General features: G+C 35.4%; 3 protein-coding genes across 8 annotated transcripts in view; 1 reads left to right on the forward strand and 2 right to left on the reverse strand.

Annotated features, from left to right (window-relative positions):
- LOC145969776 (uncharacterized) overlaps positions 1-8,435 on the reverse strand; it is a 70,071-nt gene extending 61,636 nt beyond the window's left edge. The window contains exon 1 of the mRNA XM_083096020.1: positions 8,245-8,435. The gene's annotated coding sequence lies outside the window, so the exon portion shown is untranslated. The remainder of the gene's footprint in view (positions 1-8,244) is intronic.
- Arm (armadillo) overlaps positions 1-16,612 on the reverse strand; it is a 309,699-nt gene that overhangs the window by 97,028 nt on the left and 196,059 nt on the right. The gene's annotated exons all lie outside the window — the stretch shown is intronic.
- Positions 1-16,612, forward strand: part of Tio (zinc finger domain-containing protein tiptop) — a 139,214-nt gene that overhangs the window by 17,066 nt on the left and 105,536 nt on the right. For 2 of the 6 annotated variants that reach the window (XM_083096016.1, XM_083096018.1), the window contains exon 1: positions 8,937-9,543. The exons of 3 other annotated variants lie outside the window; for them this stretch is intronic. The gene's annotated coding sequence lies outside the window, so the exon portion shown is untranslated. Of the gene's footprint in view, positions 1-8,935; positions 9,544-16,612 lie in introns of those variants that run through there. One more of the 6 variants, XM_083096012.1, reaches the window with a different exon arrangement.

Raw genomic sequence — 16,612 nt, forward strand, 5'->3', positions numbered from 1 at the left:
ATATATCAAATTTCATCAATATTATTATATTTGACATTATTTTAATCTCAAGATAACAATGCACATATTTGCAAAGACGTGTAAAGTATGTATGCAGAGAAAAAGAGAGCACGCGTGAAAAAAAAAAGAAAGGTGGACTCTTGTACCGTGCATTTTATTCTTAAATTTGTAACGATCGGTCTCTAGCGACATTTCAAAAGTTGAGCAACAAAGTATCACCGAGATTAATAGCACTCCTAGTCTTGAGATATATAACCAATCAATTTGTGTTCCACGCCGACGCACATGCGTTTAAATCTAATATTGTTTAAAAGTACCGCCAATGCGGTACAGCAATAAATATCTATCACTCGCCTGCGGTAATTAATAACCTATGTTCGCATTCGCGCACAAAAGCCACCGATACAGGCCGTACAGGTCGAAGCGCGGTCCGAACGGGAGGGTTTAGCCAGAACGCTCGTGTGATCTTCCGTAGCTCATATCCAGTTCTTTTTTCTTCTTTCCCCGCCATGACATACGTTGAAAATTATTGCCGCCGTCCGCGCTATCCCTCCTACCCGACCCCGTCAATCCTTCCCCTCTCTCCTCCAATCTTCTTGCGTCCTGTCGGAGGCGATGCCGGCCTCCCGCGATACGGCACTGACGCCATCGTAGAGATGGGTGCCAGAGCTATCTAAGGGGTGATTTCTAATTTATGAGACTGGGGCGATGTGATGAACAGACGTCATAAAGCATGTCGCGCTCCGCGTCTGCAGCCTGCCATTCGCCCTCCCCTCCAGCTACTCGCTCTCAACCATCCCTGTTATCGCTGCGACTCCCGAGTTTACCCCTCTCCCCCGCTTTCCTAGGCCCCTACAGCCTCTCTTCCACCTTCGAAGCGAACCCTCCGTCCAACCGACCGACACCCCCCAACCCGTGATTTGTGGCCTCTCGAATTCTCCTCGCGAGCTCTTCTCCTTCGCGAAACTTGAATTTTCTCTTTCTCCATTTCTCGCCTCTTCCATCCGCCTTTCTCCGTCAACGTTTATAGCCGAATGTCCATCGACCATAGACATCGCTCGGACTCGCTCCATTTTTTCCAGTGACCGAGTAAATTCTTTTTCCCTCGTATAAATGATACCATATATTTTCTTTTAGAGATGGCCATTTGATTCGATTAATGTGTAAAATAATCATACGTGATGACACTTTAAAGAAGAATTTATCTCTGTAATTTGTGTAAATAAAATATATTAATCTCGTGAGAGATAAATAATTACACGAAAATAAAACACATGAATAATACGGTAGCATATTAACCTTCAAATTTAATGCGAAACCTATCACAATTGTATGCGCAAAATATTTTCTAAGCATTTCACTGTGATTTGTAGATGTAACAAATTTTTTAAAAATTTATAACATAATAAATGAAAAATTCATAAAATAATTTTTATTATTATTCATTATTTGTTATTATTAAAATTTGTATTATATCTGAAAGCACCTAAAAATTTATATTTATGCCCATACCATTTATTTCGTTTCTCTTTGCATTCTGAATGCAATTATATGATATCATTCTCATTCTCTGTAATATATTAAATATCTGATTATATAGGCATTATAAATTTAACTAAATTTTCTTTAAAAGTGGATAGAATGATCAAGCACTTGCAACGAATTGTCAATATTTATGACAAGAATAAAAAAAAAGTATTTGGTGCAAGATATTTTTTATCGAAGAAAAGCTTCCATTTTTCAAAAATGGAACTTTTTCAGTAAGCATCAGACGTCGCGACATATTTTCACCTTAATTTCTTGCTGACGCGCAAAACGGGATATATTTGTTGAATATGACCTTAATACCCGCGTCTAGATATACCGATGTATCATTGTGAATGTCCATCACAATTGACCTGTGATCAACTACTGTTACATCTTATGTATCAATGATTAGCAAGAGATCGCGCAATAAAAAACACAATTCTCTTTTTTTATACTTTATTTTCTAATAAAGTTAATCGTTTCTCTTCGTTTATTAGGAATTTTAACCGAATATTAAATCATCCGTATATATGATATTGCAATTTTAAAAGAGTAACAAAGGATAAAATTACAAATTTTTAAAATTTAAAAATATCAATATAATATACCTAACACAAAATATTTATACAACAATTTAAAACGATACATGCAGTGGTAAATGGCCATACACAAAGTAAAAGTTTGCAATAAATATACACTTTGATACATACACATGCGATGTATTTTAATAACACTATTTTATTAACTTTTAAAATTTACGTAAAGTAAATAATTATGTTACAATAATGTCGTGTGTACATGTATATGTAATGTAAAAATACAAATGAATATTTCTTTCGGTTATTGATTATACTCGTCTTTTTGGCACTTTTCAAAATTGAATGTCTGTAAAAAGAATATAAATTTATAGTTAGTATAGCTAAAGCCCCACATACATCAGCAAACGAGATCGTACAGCGTCCTATTATTGTGAAAGGTTGCATGAATTATTTCGCAAACAATCATTGCTGACTGCCAATAATACTCGAGACAGACCGCCAATAATACTCGTTCTCGATTAACAGCTAACGTGGAGCCAATTTGGGAAAAATCGAAGCCAGACGCGGCAATAAGATATAACGGTTAGCAATAAATTGCCATAGATTTAGTTTGAACTAAAGACAATCTTATACAATTTACTGTTTATTCATATTGAAATATTGAGATATTCTAATATTTACAAGAAATTAATTTAACGTTTCAAAGTCGTCAAATTTAAACAATTTGTTAAAAAAAAAAAGAAAAACTAACAAGGAATTTAAAATGTCAAGTATATTTTTATCATAATATTTTGCACAATTTATATATATCATATTGGAAATCTGTTTTACGTTTGCAACATGTACGCAAAAGGACGCGTATCGATGAATATGTCGCACCGAGAAGTCAAGGATCGGAAGTGGGCGCGCAGCCCATGCCGGATGACTTTGTACGAGTCACGGTGCTGTTCCTGGCGCGACTTTATGCCCGCGAAAATCTGCCGAGTAATCGGCCGTAACATCGTGCAAATTGTCGTGCTATACCGCGCGACGACGCCGGCCACTCGAGACGCGATGAAACGATCAGATCGGGCAGGTATCATCGAGGCAGGTAGTCCGCATGGCGGTCCTGGAAAGAAATGCGGGAGAAGGAGGAGGATTGGAAGACGTTCCGAGGGTGGGAGAATAGTTTGAAACGTGCGGTTCACGGAACCTTTGTGAAAAATCGTGTTATAACCCTAATTTAATTTTATGGCCAGCATTACAGCGGATTGTGTTGTATATCGGGGCCTGGGCATAATGGCCGTATATGGCCGCGTATAATAATGGTGAAAGAGAGAGCGAGAGAGGGTAGACGGGGACAGGGAATATGCGAGCGGATAGAAGAGAGAGAGAGAGAGAGAGAGAGAGAAACGGAGAAAAAGAGAGATGATGACGACGATGCGGGAGATATGGAGGAGCGGGTAAGGAAGGAGGGGAGGGAGATAGGAAAGGGGGCTAATAATCAGTTGTAACGCGAACCGTCGTAAACCGCAAAACAACGAGAATCGAAAGAGGGTGTAGAGAAGAGAGAAAAAAGAAATGCTGCCGGACAGCGACGGCGGTGTCGGCGGCGGCGGCGGCGGCGGCAGCGGCAGCGGAGAGAATAAGGGGATTCTGTGTTTATATTTAAAGGGTTGGTGGAGACGAGTAGTATTATTATCTCGAAAATGAGAGGAGAATGCAGGGTTTTTTTTCGTCCGCTTCTCCATCTTGACTTGTTCGCCCTCTTCCCTCGGATCATCGTATTGACGTATCGCGGTCCCTTCGATAGCCGTCAAACGTGACCACTTGGCGCCGCCAATCGTAAAGTTCTCCCGCCAATCAAGCCGCAACTCATCACAGATCTGTTCGATATGCGAATAGATTCGATCTCGCGAGCAACGTATAAATTATAATTACACGGCTTGAGAGACAGTGAGGTTTACAAATGACGCGCGTGTATTTTTTTCCATCGATCCCTTTTCCTTTTCAACACGTACAATAAACCATTTATTTATTCCTCTATCTACCTATCTCTCTCTCTGTGTTGTTTCCTGCTATATTTCTCAATTCTATTTTCAACTCGTATAAAATTTCTTCGCATAAACATCCATCATTTTGTTTATTTAAATCGCTATTAATAATTAAGTATATATTTTCCTTACACAGACTCGTTTATTCGTTCGACAAAATTGATACTGACTTTTCGATTTTCAAACGCGATAGATGATCATTAATTTCTTATAAAAATAAAAATTTATCGTAAAAAGATAATAAAAAATAATAAAAAATATTTTAATCAATTTTATAAAAATACTGACTAAATTTTTCAAGTAAATATAAAAAAAGTAAAATGTCCACATTTATTACTCATATTGCGCAATTTCCCTTAATCCTTGTATTTTTTCTATAGTTTATGATGTTTATATCATCACATCTTTCTATTTTTATTCCCAACATTGTTTTCATTTTCTAAACCCTCATGTCACAGCATTAATTTATATTTTTTCAAATTTTTTTATGTGCCAAAAGAGATATTGAGTAGATATTTAGACTCAAAATACATGTATATGTAATAAATTCTTCTCTTTATTTTTTCCCCATAATGTAGTGCGAGAAGACTGTCTACGCGTTGTGAACTCTCAATTTCCAGCATATCGATCGTGGCGATGAATATGATCGTTAAATGTACAATATCGTGACTATGAATTTTAACTAATCTTTTGCGGATAAATGCGAGAAATTTGTCGATTACATATATCTCGTATCTTAAATACTCACTCTTTAGATATATGTGTAAATAGAAATTTAATTGTAAAAATATAAAGAGAGATTAATGCTGCGCTATAGAGATTTTGTTCTTAACTTCTTCTATTTTTACATGTATCTTATATTTGTATCCTGACTTATTTGTCACAATACGCATGATGGCATCGTTAGATTTTTGTCGATATTTAAGTAAATAGTTTCGACGTAAAAAGAAAAATGACTGCCAACATTTTCGGAAAGTCTCCGCTGATGACCTCTAAGCAATGGTTCAAGAGCATCATCGCGTTGGGACAAGGAAATCGCGCGCCACCAAATTACTATAATACATCCCTACATCGTATCGGCGTCGGGACAAGAGAATCGCGTATATTTCGTTATTATTATTGATCGGCTCGGACCGATATTAAAGTGGTCGAGCGGCCACTCTCTATGTTTACGCCGGTTCATCCGAAAAACCATGAAATTACTGATAATCGGCGTAAGCGCCCGCCACGCGGCGGCGACGCACTTTTAACTTCTAGCGCTATATATAATCACTCCCTCTCCTCTGATATTCTCCTTCAGCATATTTCTCTCTGCACGTTTTCTGTTTTTTTTTTTCCTAGACTATCAATCCTAGACACATCGAGATATTTATTTTTGTACTTGTACGAAAGGTTTTTTAATTTCTTAATTAAGAATTTATTTTTACATTTGTATAAAATATTTTTTCTTAATTTCTTTTTAAAAGATTTGAAATATTGATTTTATCAATCAATGATCGACATTAACATGATTTCAAATTTTGTTATTGCAGATATGAAAGAAATTCTCTTTACAGGAAAATTCATAGATTTATATTCACATTTTGACTCTTATGAAACTTTATTTGAAATCTTTATCGAGATGCGAAAATAAATCTGAATCTCCCTTTAGAAGGGATTTTTTTACATCTATAATAATAAAATTCGGGAAATCGTGTCGACCATTGATTAATAGAATCAATATTCATAATATAAAAAAGACTGAATTTTTATTCATACATAGGAACTCAAATACGAGGATTAGATATTTTTTTCCCTGTCTTGAAAATTTAATTCGCCAAAAAAATAAAACCTACTTTTATTTCGACACGGAACAAGTTATTGCATTATATTAATTTGAATTTTTGATCGAAAAAAATTTTCGCCATTTCGTAATACGTGTTTGAGTATGGAGCAACATGACATCGCGGTCGACGCGCATTGTATTATTACGAGAGAGGGTATTTTTTGCTCGATCGTAAGGGAGCAGCTCAAGGAAAATAAAATACAGAAAAAAATGATGGACACCACGATAGAGAAACAAGGAGGATACGTCGTGCGTGTACGCGCGTTCCTCTACGCGTATTCCCGCGAGCGAAAAAGACAGCAGGGTCAGACTGGGTGTAGGTAGGAGTTCGACTTCGGCTGCCGGCCGCCGTAAAAATGTCAATTAAAGTGTTTTATTTGATCCTTCGTTAGAACGTTGAAATGGAATTTTGATTTATGGCTATATCGCTCTATCTTTCTCTCTCTCTCTCTCTCTCTCTCTCTCTCGTTTTCTCCCCTTTCTTCCCCCCTTCCTCCCTGACGCTCCGGTTTGCGTATATATGAGAGCGAAGGGTGCGTCCGCGCGCATACGTGTAAATAAAATAAATAGGAGGCTATAATTAGTTGGCGGGTACCGGCCACTCCGTTGCGATCGGTATACACGACCGGTTTTGTGGGCTTGGTTAAGTTCGACAAACAAATTCCTCGACTCGTTTTACGCCGATCCTCAGAAAATTCGAACTGGCGAACGAGAACATCGACATGCCTGATACTCGATCTGCGGAATCAAGAATTCAAATCCCATCGTTTGTATCCGGTAGATTGTCCATCCGTTCTTTTTCTTAAACGTAAAAGACATAAGATCTCTCTACATAACAAAATCTCTACAATAATTGATCAAGGAAATCGAAGGATGCAAAAATAACAAAATTTATAAACTTGCTACACTGTTTAGATATGATTGAGAATCAATTTTAAATATTATAAAAACTGATTACAACAAAATCATTTCATAAAAAAATGACTTATTTACAATTAGTATAAAATTAGTAAAGAATCAATCCACAATTTTTGTTTTCATTTACACATTTCATAGAATTGAAATATATAGATAAAGAATGTTTTCTTTTTTATCGGAAATTGCTTTTATCGTATGCTCTCGATCTTGCGTTGGCTCTTAAACGAACACATTTTATTACTAATTTTAATAAGTAATGCTATGTTTATATTTATTATTGTATTTCAACAAAAGTTAATTTATATATAATTAATATATAACTAACATATATATTGTATATATACACAGTATTAATATTTATAAATTAATGTCATTTTATCTATTTTTACTTATATTTATTCTTCAATATCTTTAATAAAGTATATAGTGCATAATATTACATTAATATCCTTTGTAAAATGCTATTTTTTATTTTTTTGTAAGATTTTTTATAAAGCATAGTGAATAATTATAAAAACTTTTAAAAAATTTATATAAAGTGCGTCCCAAAAAAAAGATAGTGTAACGCGTGCGACAAAATGTCTTAATTTGTACGATTTTGACAATTCAATAATATAAAAAGAATTTTACTACGCATCATCGTGATAAGTTTTAAAGTTATCGTAAATAAATTATCGTAATAAGTACGTCTAAAATATGATGTTGTAAATTTGTAAAAAATTTATAAGAAATTGTAAAAAAATTTAATTTAAAATCTCTAGATGATAGTCTAAAATTCAAATACTTGTTGATCCCATAAATAACCATCAACTGTGACGAGACAAGATGAACACGAAAGCGATTAAACGTGTGTTTCGATTCCGTTGTATTATATCCGGTCCGATTTCAAAATTCGAAATTTACACTACACTAATCAAATGATTATCAGTATTAATTAATTATTATACATATAATTATTATAATATATTTATTATTAATTAATATACATATATGTATATATCGCATTAATTTAGAACGCGAACAACATAATTTTTATATCATTAGTTATTAACCAATGCGTTATATATTCATTAGATGATTATCACTCTTAATAGAGTACGTATTATAGATTGACATCATGCATAACATGTCCAAGTATGACAATGAAAATCGTAAGAGGTTAGGTTTTAACCTTCGCGATAATCGAGACAAATTGTTTCGACAGATTATCGAGACAAATAATCAAAACGATGCTAATGATAAGAATATTTTTGAAAAATGTAATATTAATATTATGTCAATTTGTATATGCAAGAAATAATAAAATTTCTAGATAAAACTGTCGTAATAATTTACAGTTGTATCGTGCAAAACTTTTTACAAATTTTATTGTATTTAACGTGTATAAAAAATATAAACTTACAGGATCGCTAGATGAAAATCTTGGGTCGCAGGATGAAAATCTGAGAAACGCAAATTCTAATCGCTATCACTTGGTTCTTCCATCTTGATTCTACTTGATTCATCTGGATCTTCTATCCTTTTCGAACACTCACTTATCTCGTTTTGCAGAAATCGTTGCACTTGATATATTATATGTCGTCACACACGCGTCACACGTCTAACCGGATTAGCTCTGTATTCATACTGTTATATCTTCATAGTAAACAAAGCGGCCGAGCTGCGCGAAACGTTCTCCTTCCCTTTCCCCTCGCGCATAACTTTTTTACACGTATTTTCAAAACAATTTCTTACTTATAAGTACGTACTGCGTGCTACGTCGATTATCGTGAAGATTAGGCGCAAAATTTCATGATTTTTATTATGCGTATTATACTCGATGTGTTGGAATTATTCACACGATCAATCTATAATACTACAAAAGAAAACAATTATCTAATGATTATGTTGCAACGCGTTTATTGACTAAAATAAAATAAATATTTTATCGTATACGTAGAATTGCATTTTATATTCGATATATCGATATCGCGTTTAATAAAAATCAGTTGTCGGGTAACAAGTTGACGCTGCAACGATATATTTGACTCGCGTAGTAAGTGTAAAGTTGACGCTACAGCGGTATGTTGACTCACGTAGTAAGTAGTGTGACGTAGGAATCGGACTATGGTGTTTTAACGGAATCGGAATACATTTCGTCCGGTCTCGTCTCGTCGCGCGTGATTATTTGTGGTGTAGATTTAATCGATCGAGTGTCAACAGGCACTATTAGTGTCGGATATCAAAAATTCGGAATCGAAAGTCGACATGTTAGTCGCGTTTTAGCGCTCGTCGTATTTCACGCGTAGTGTTGTCACAGGACGCTCGTGATCGCGATCAAAGTCGTATGAATATTGTGAATGTCAAAGAAACGGAATCAGTTCGTCGCTAATACTATGAACGCTACAAGCATAATTATATTACAATATTACAATGTTAACAATCTCGTATCATATTCACGTTACGGTTAAGTTGAGGTTAAGTGAGGTTAAATATCGTTCGCGCGCGTAAGAAAACGTTATCAGGAGCGTGTGTGTGTGTCAGAATTGCCGGAAAACGTACCGAAAATGCCAGGAAAAATATCGGGAGTGCCGAAAAAAGTATCGAGCGATTGTATTGTGCGTGAATATAGTATACCGTATGGATAGTGAGAATATAAGACAGTTTCATCAAGCTCTGTAGGACCCAACCCTCTGCCAGGACCCGGGCATTTTTTATTCAAGTAAGTATTTATTGAAAAGTTAAGTTTCAAATGAATATTGCTTGCAAGCAAGCATGTAGTATGACGCAGATGCAATATCATGTCAATAACGCGAAAACGTAAATACTTTCTCTTTCGATAAATTATTAGTTTCGTCAAATTAATTATCACAATAATTGTTAACCATATTTAAAAAATGCCAAATATATTCAATACAAAGCTCTCTCTCTCTCTTTCTCTGTTTTATATGTCCTGTTTAATATTTCGACGCGTAAAAATTGAATCTGTATTTCAAAAAATTATTACTCTTGTCTCTGTTACATTTTAAATTTATTTTAGAATCTTTAACTGCAATTTTAAATTAATATTTATGCTTATTTCGATTATTGTAGACATAACAAATGAGCATATAAATAAAGATCTATATATTAAAAGTTATCATATAAGCATATAAATAAAGATCTATATATTAAAAATTTTCATTTGAATATTATATGAAATTATAGGTGCTTTCCATTTACATCAAAACTCAGATAAATGTCACTTCTGTCTTTCTTCAACATTCATGTTAAAGAAAGACAGAAGTGAGATTTATCTGAGTTTTGATGTAAATGGAAAGCACCTTATATAAGCGGAAAACAAGATTTGATTTGATTACTTTTATCTAAATTTTCAGTGCGTTAATTTGCATTTTTTAAATATTTTTTAAAATTTTCTTAAATATTAGATAATTGGCAATTATAACAGTCCGAGTGCTTCGCATATAAATGTTTTAATTTTTATTTAATTTGATGTTTAAAGATAATTTAAGAAATATATATATGTATCTGTTATAAAAGTATCGTTAAAAAAGAATATTGTCGATATAATGAAGGAGAAGAAATAATTAACGAAATTCGATCCGTTGCAAGGAGTAACGCATGTGGGAGACCGATTCTCGTACATCTGTAAATTTCGTACACTAGCAAAGTCTTTCTCTATGCATTCTTGCACGCGTCCATAGCGGTATCGCTCGTCGATCGATTTATTATCGCGTGAAACGGCACGCATTCGAAAGGGCCGAGGACGACGAGATACATAACACGTGCGCGATCGTTGCTCGACGCGACGCGACGCGACGCGAATGACCGAGTTAAGTGAAGAAGAGTCGCACCAGCCGGCGTCCAAATGTTATTGTTTATTGTGGCCGAACGACAGCTTGATTTATCAGGTGAGTCGGTCATATCCATGTGTGAAATAGTGGCATAATCCCGTTGATTTGTGGCGACCATTGTTCGCATCGGCACTCCGCTGAAAGTTTTTTTTGTCCATCTCGCTTTATTTCAGGTTATTGTCTCTCTCTTTCTCCCCCTCTCTCTCTTTCTCTCTCTCTCGTGTCGTTTCGACAATTTCCGCTTTTTGCATATCGTTCACGAGACGCGTTTAAAAGTCGCATTAAATTGATTGCAATTAAATTTTATATAACCGCACTAAGTTTCTCTCCGCTAAGTATATGCATGTACAGAGGTTGTATAAGTATATCTGACAATTTAGAGAAAAAGGAATTTTGAACAAAAATTAATACAACTGATATATGTTTGTTAAACCGTGTACGTAAAAAAGTATTATATTTTGTTTCTGTAATATAAAATATTTGATACAAGCAGTAAGACTATATCTCTTTCTCTATTCTAAGACATTTAATTTCCATTGATTTTCATCGAATAAAAGATAAAGGTCTACTTGAAAACGCGACAAATTGGCAGCACGATAATAAATACGAAATAAAAGGATCATGCGTGGAATACGATTCCCGTGTTTTACGATGCTAAATCGGTGAGAATGTTTTCTTATCGATAGACTTTTCTTACCGCTTTCTGTTTTCCTTGGATTTCTTTTTGTCAGCATTCTCGGTGCCACGGCCGGGTGTTGCTTAATTTCCCAATTGGCATTCGCGTACTGATAAATTGTCGAGATAACGCGATAATGATAGAGTGACATTGCGAATAAAAGGAAATAAGCCATAATTTCTCGATGATAGATGTCAGACATTATCATCGCGGAATCTCTTCCGAGAGTTCTCTCCGATAAATGCGTAGGTCGTGTACGCACGTAGCGCGTAGCGCGTCCCCGCGATGCGTTTATGATGCATGTCGAAATCGATTCGCAATTAAAAAGTCTCTCGCTCGCTGTCGCGCGCTTTCAATCATCGCGTTTTTACCGCGACGATTTTCTTTGTGCGCTCTTTTTTTCTTTTCGCACGCAGGAATGCGACTGGCAGGCGGAAAATAATATGCGAGAAAGATCGCCCGCGATTAACGCTTTCACGGCTGAGGAAGTCGGGAAGTTTTATAAAGATAACGTGTCCAGTTTCACGATGACGCGAGGGGGAGTCAATAAACGCGGCAAATGTAGGCGTAGCATCAAACAATTTATTGCACGAAAGATATATAATCATCGCGTATTTATCACTGTATATTGAGCCACTCGTACGCTTCTTTTTACGAGGCTGAAAATGTTAAATCTCGCACATAAATGTCCGTGTGTGAAAAAGGTTTAGTATCTAATAACGTTTTCGACCAAGTCGTTAATGAATTTTATTTATGAAAATATATAGAAGGTATTAATTCGTTTTCCGCAGATATTAAGTTTTATATCTCATTGAATCTCTCGTGTAAGGTGTAATCAAAGAAAATACTTTTCAATATTTTTAAATCTCATAAAAAAATTTGAAAGTGAATTATAATTATTATTCTAAGCAATAACCGACATATTTTAAATTCCCTCCCCTTGTTCTCCAAAATGCATTCTCCTTAAACGCAACTTGCGAAATACAAGTCCCAAAAAGTTCGATTAACAGGCCACTCTTGTCGAGTCTGCCGAGCTCTTTTTTTCCTCCCCCTCTTGGTAGATATCTTGTTCTCTCGTAAGTAAGTAGCCGTGGTCATCAATAAGCCGACCTACTATGTGCCTCTTACGCAGACGAGTATTATGGCGCGAAACGGCGGGCGGTCCCTTCCGTTTGACGAGAGCCATTCATCCTCATCCACCTACGTTGATACCCACACATCCGGACGGCGGTAACACGCACGCGCGCACGCGTGTTCTTCCATTGTGCATCCATCTATCACATGTCAGAAGTAACGCGGCTTAGGTGGGTCGATCGAGGCCGAAGGTAGAGGCCCTGTATATATCCTCGAAGCGAAGTCGCACTGGCAAACTCGTCGATCAGACCTGTCGCTAAATGCGCGGGGAAACACTCGCGAGTAAGCAAATGCGAGTAAACAACGGTGGATTTATGACAGCTGCCGAAGCACGATTTCGCGATTAGATTGGTCTTTTGACAACTTTTATCACGTTGGCGAGGCTATTATTTTTATTCACAACGGAAAATCTGTTATAAATGGGAAGGATTGGAAAAAATCAAACGTTAAGTTTGAGGAAATAATTGTGGGCAATGTTAATTATTTATAATTATTTGTAATCGTACGGTTAATGTGCAAATATATTATTGCTCATTCAAATATATTATTACTTTGGGAAATTAAATGATTTAATAATTTTATTTTAACAATATACATAAATTGTGCAATACATAGATATATAGATATGCAGTATAAAATATATTTAAAAAAAATATATTTTTAAAATATATTTTTAGTAAAATTTTTAAAGGAGAATCTGATAATTAATAGACTAACATGATCTTATGTGCAATTAATAAGAATATACTTGTAAGATTTCGTGAACTCCAGTACGATTACAATTACAATTTTCACGCGTTCAGCATTCATGTTTAATCGTCTTTGCGAGCATAACAAACCGCGTAGCATCGCGCTGCGTTAACGGGATCGCATATTCGACCTTAGTTCCCGGCGTTGTCCCTGACGCGGAAGGGCCTCTAGTGGCAGGAAGCTCAGGGCCCTTTGGCGATGACCTGCCAACGGCTCGCGCATTAGCTCGACAGATAGCGGTGCCTAATCGGGCCTCATAAATTACCAAATTAATATCCCGCGTTGCCGACGCCAGGCTATCCGTCAGGTGTCAGCCACGGTGCAGATAGCAGTCGCCTCCACCTACTGCTCTCCGTCTCCCTGTACCATACTCTAACGTCATCTTCCGCGCTTGTTACTGACGGACGGACATTCTCTTAACGAACACCCGCGTGAAGAACGACGTGACGACACTGCGACAAGTGTGAAAATATTCTTCATCGATAGCGGAGTTAATTGTCTGTGTTCGCAATTATATATACACTATTGCATATGTCTTTTACATATATGTATGTAAAGCCGCGCTGAAATAATATGAAATATAAATACCTCTTATAAATCTTTGGAAGAGGTTTACCAGAACTATATTAATTATATCGAAATTTTAAAAGTCTGAGACAAACACTTTATAGAAATTGCATCGACGTGAAATTAATGCGAGAATAAGTGTATGCCGGGGAATGTGAAAGCTTTCTATCAATCTTGAATTGCCGACGACAGACGATCCGTTCAAAATCAGCAACTAAACAGCGCACTAAAGTAGCCATCTCCGCCTTTATTGTTCTCTAAACCGTGCACAAACGTCATCTTTCGTCTCTGCCGGTGACGTTTAAAGTTCTTCAAGCGAGCTCTGCTAGACGCATATTGTGGCACTGAAATGTATGAAAGCGCCGTCAAAGTTTCGAGGTAAAAAAAATGTCCAACTCTAATCCTTTTCATCGCGCTTCGACATGCCAAAGATGACGGACAAATTACTCTTTCATTAATGACTCGTCTAATACTCGATACGGCAAGCGACATTAACAAAAGGCACTTAAAGGCGCTCGTCAATCTCGAGTCGCGAACATCCATCAGCCTTCAGACACACGCTGCAAAAACGACTTTAGAACGTGTCAGTTGCTGTCTCTTCCTATAAACACGTTCTTTTCAATGTTTTCAAACATTTTCCATGAGCAAAATCAATATATGTACTTGTGTGTAACAAAACATGCAATCATATCTTTTCAAATATTTTTGAATTAATAATTTCATTTCATTTAAAAAAAATTAATCTAATTATGACATTTATACTTTTCATGTTTTACTTATTAAAATCAAATAATAATAATAATAATAATAATAATATTAATAATAAAATATTTTTACGTACATTTAATATTTAAAAAAGTTTAAATCTTATATCAAAATATAAATAGAGAATATGATAAAAATAATATTTTTATATAACAGAAAATAATATATAATATAGGAATATAAAGAAAATGAAAATTTTGGATTCATAGTGATATTATTCAAGCATTTATTACTCTGCATCTGCCCTATCCAAGAAAAGGTATTTAAAACATTCCACGTCAATCTCGAGTTACGATTGATAGACAGAGTATCTCGAATAAGAAACACACTCGCGCATGTACATATGTGAACAGACGCGAAAGGACCACCCAGTGTGTCCCGGTGTCCTACACAAACTAACGGAGTAGGTATGCGAGTGAGAATACGTCAGCTCGTGTCCATTTCTCCCGTTCGTCCTCTCCGTCTTGTCATCCGTTTCGTTGGAGTCGCCCACGCGTAACGCATAAACGCATAGAGAGAAACGCAATAGTAAGGTGGACGCGTATCTGCGGTTCATTACGCTCTATTTCGAGATATTTAGTGTAGACGTAGATAAATATTGGAATAAGTTTAACGCATTAAATCTAATTTTAATCGAGATCCATTTTTTTATCATACTTATGGCTTTAAAGATATAAATAATATAAAGCGATTTTTTTTCAATTTTATTATATATAATTTTGCATAAGGCACATATTTGAATTAATCGCATCACAATTGCAATACGTTTTGCTGTATTAACAACATTTTCCCGTATCATTCATCATTGAAAGCTGTTAGTCACGACAATGATGGTATAAATCGATGATAATAAATTTTCTATATCCCGGATATTCGAAAGACACAGGCTTATATTAAATTGCTACTATTACTGCCGCACAAGCGACATTTTTAAATTACTCATATTTTTCTATATATATTCCTATATATTGTTATAAAATGTTTAATTGAGGTATTTTATATATAACTATAATGATTATTATTATCTAATTCTCTTTCTTACACTTCTAATATGACGGTCTTAATTTTAATTGATACCATCAATTGTGTATCGCGACTATTGAACTTTAAAATTAACGCAACTAGTGTTATAAAAATTATAATTATCTCGAAATGGTATTGTAGATGTAATATTGTGCTATTAAATTAATTCGCAATAAACAAAATGTAATTCGAATTTGCTTCGTAAATTCGAATTACACTTTGTTTATTGCGAATTAATTTAATAGCTACTTTAAAATATACCTTTTGATATTGTTTACAATAGCACAATTTCATCTTGTACAAAATATATAGAAATTAGATAAATACTGTATATATACATTATATATTGTATATACATATGTACATGTTTATTGTATATATATAATTTTTATTAATTATATTTAAAAATATAATTGATAAAAAGGTGAAAGTACTCTTGTTTCTCCTTTTTATAAACTATATAGTTTTTAAGTTTTCGCATCTAATTTCTATCTCGCTGGAATCACGCTAATAAAAATGGAATCGAGGCAAAAAGACAAGATGAGAAGAGATGCAAAGTTGATGATAACTAAAGAGAATCGAGACGGGGGAAGAGAAAGAGGGGGCAAGAACCGCTTACGAATTACGCGATGAGCCAGCCAGCTAATACACAAACCGGCTCCGGGCTACCTCTATGCGACACGACTGCCAATTAGCGGACTGACCTGACTGACCACCGTGCACTGTCGACCAGTCGTTTCTTCGGCTACCTTTTCGATGCTTCATGTCCTGCCATCATCTCTTTTCCACCTCTTTCTCTTACTCTTCTTTCTCCTTTTTCCTACTCTTTCTGTTTTATCACTGACGCCCGGTGTGCATCCTTTGTAGCCGTTTTGGGATCTTTTTCACAGTTTTTCACAGTTTTTCTGTCTTTATACCATTTTCTACTTTCACTACCGTGCCGACGTGTATATGATCGTCAAAGTGTTACGGTCGAGGTCTTTGATATGCGTGTCATGGAACGTGCGCAGCTTTGACGTACA

This window comes from Camponotus vicinus, unplaced genomic scaffold (genome assembly GCF_025532165.1).
Source record: "Camponotus vicinus isolate PSW18456_S1 unplaced genomic scaffold, iyCamVici1.0 SCAF_4, whole genome shotgun sequence".
Lineage (NCBI taxonomy): Eukaryota > Metazoa > Arthropoda > Insecta > Hymenoptera > Formicidae > Camponotus > Camponotus vicinus.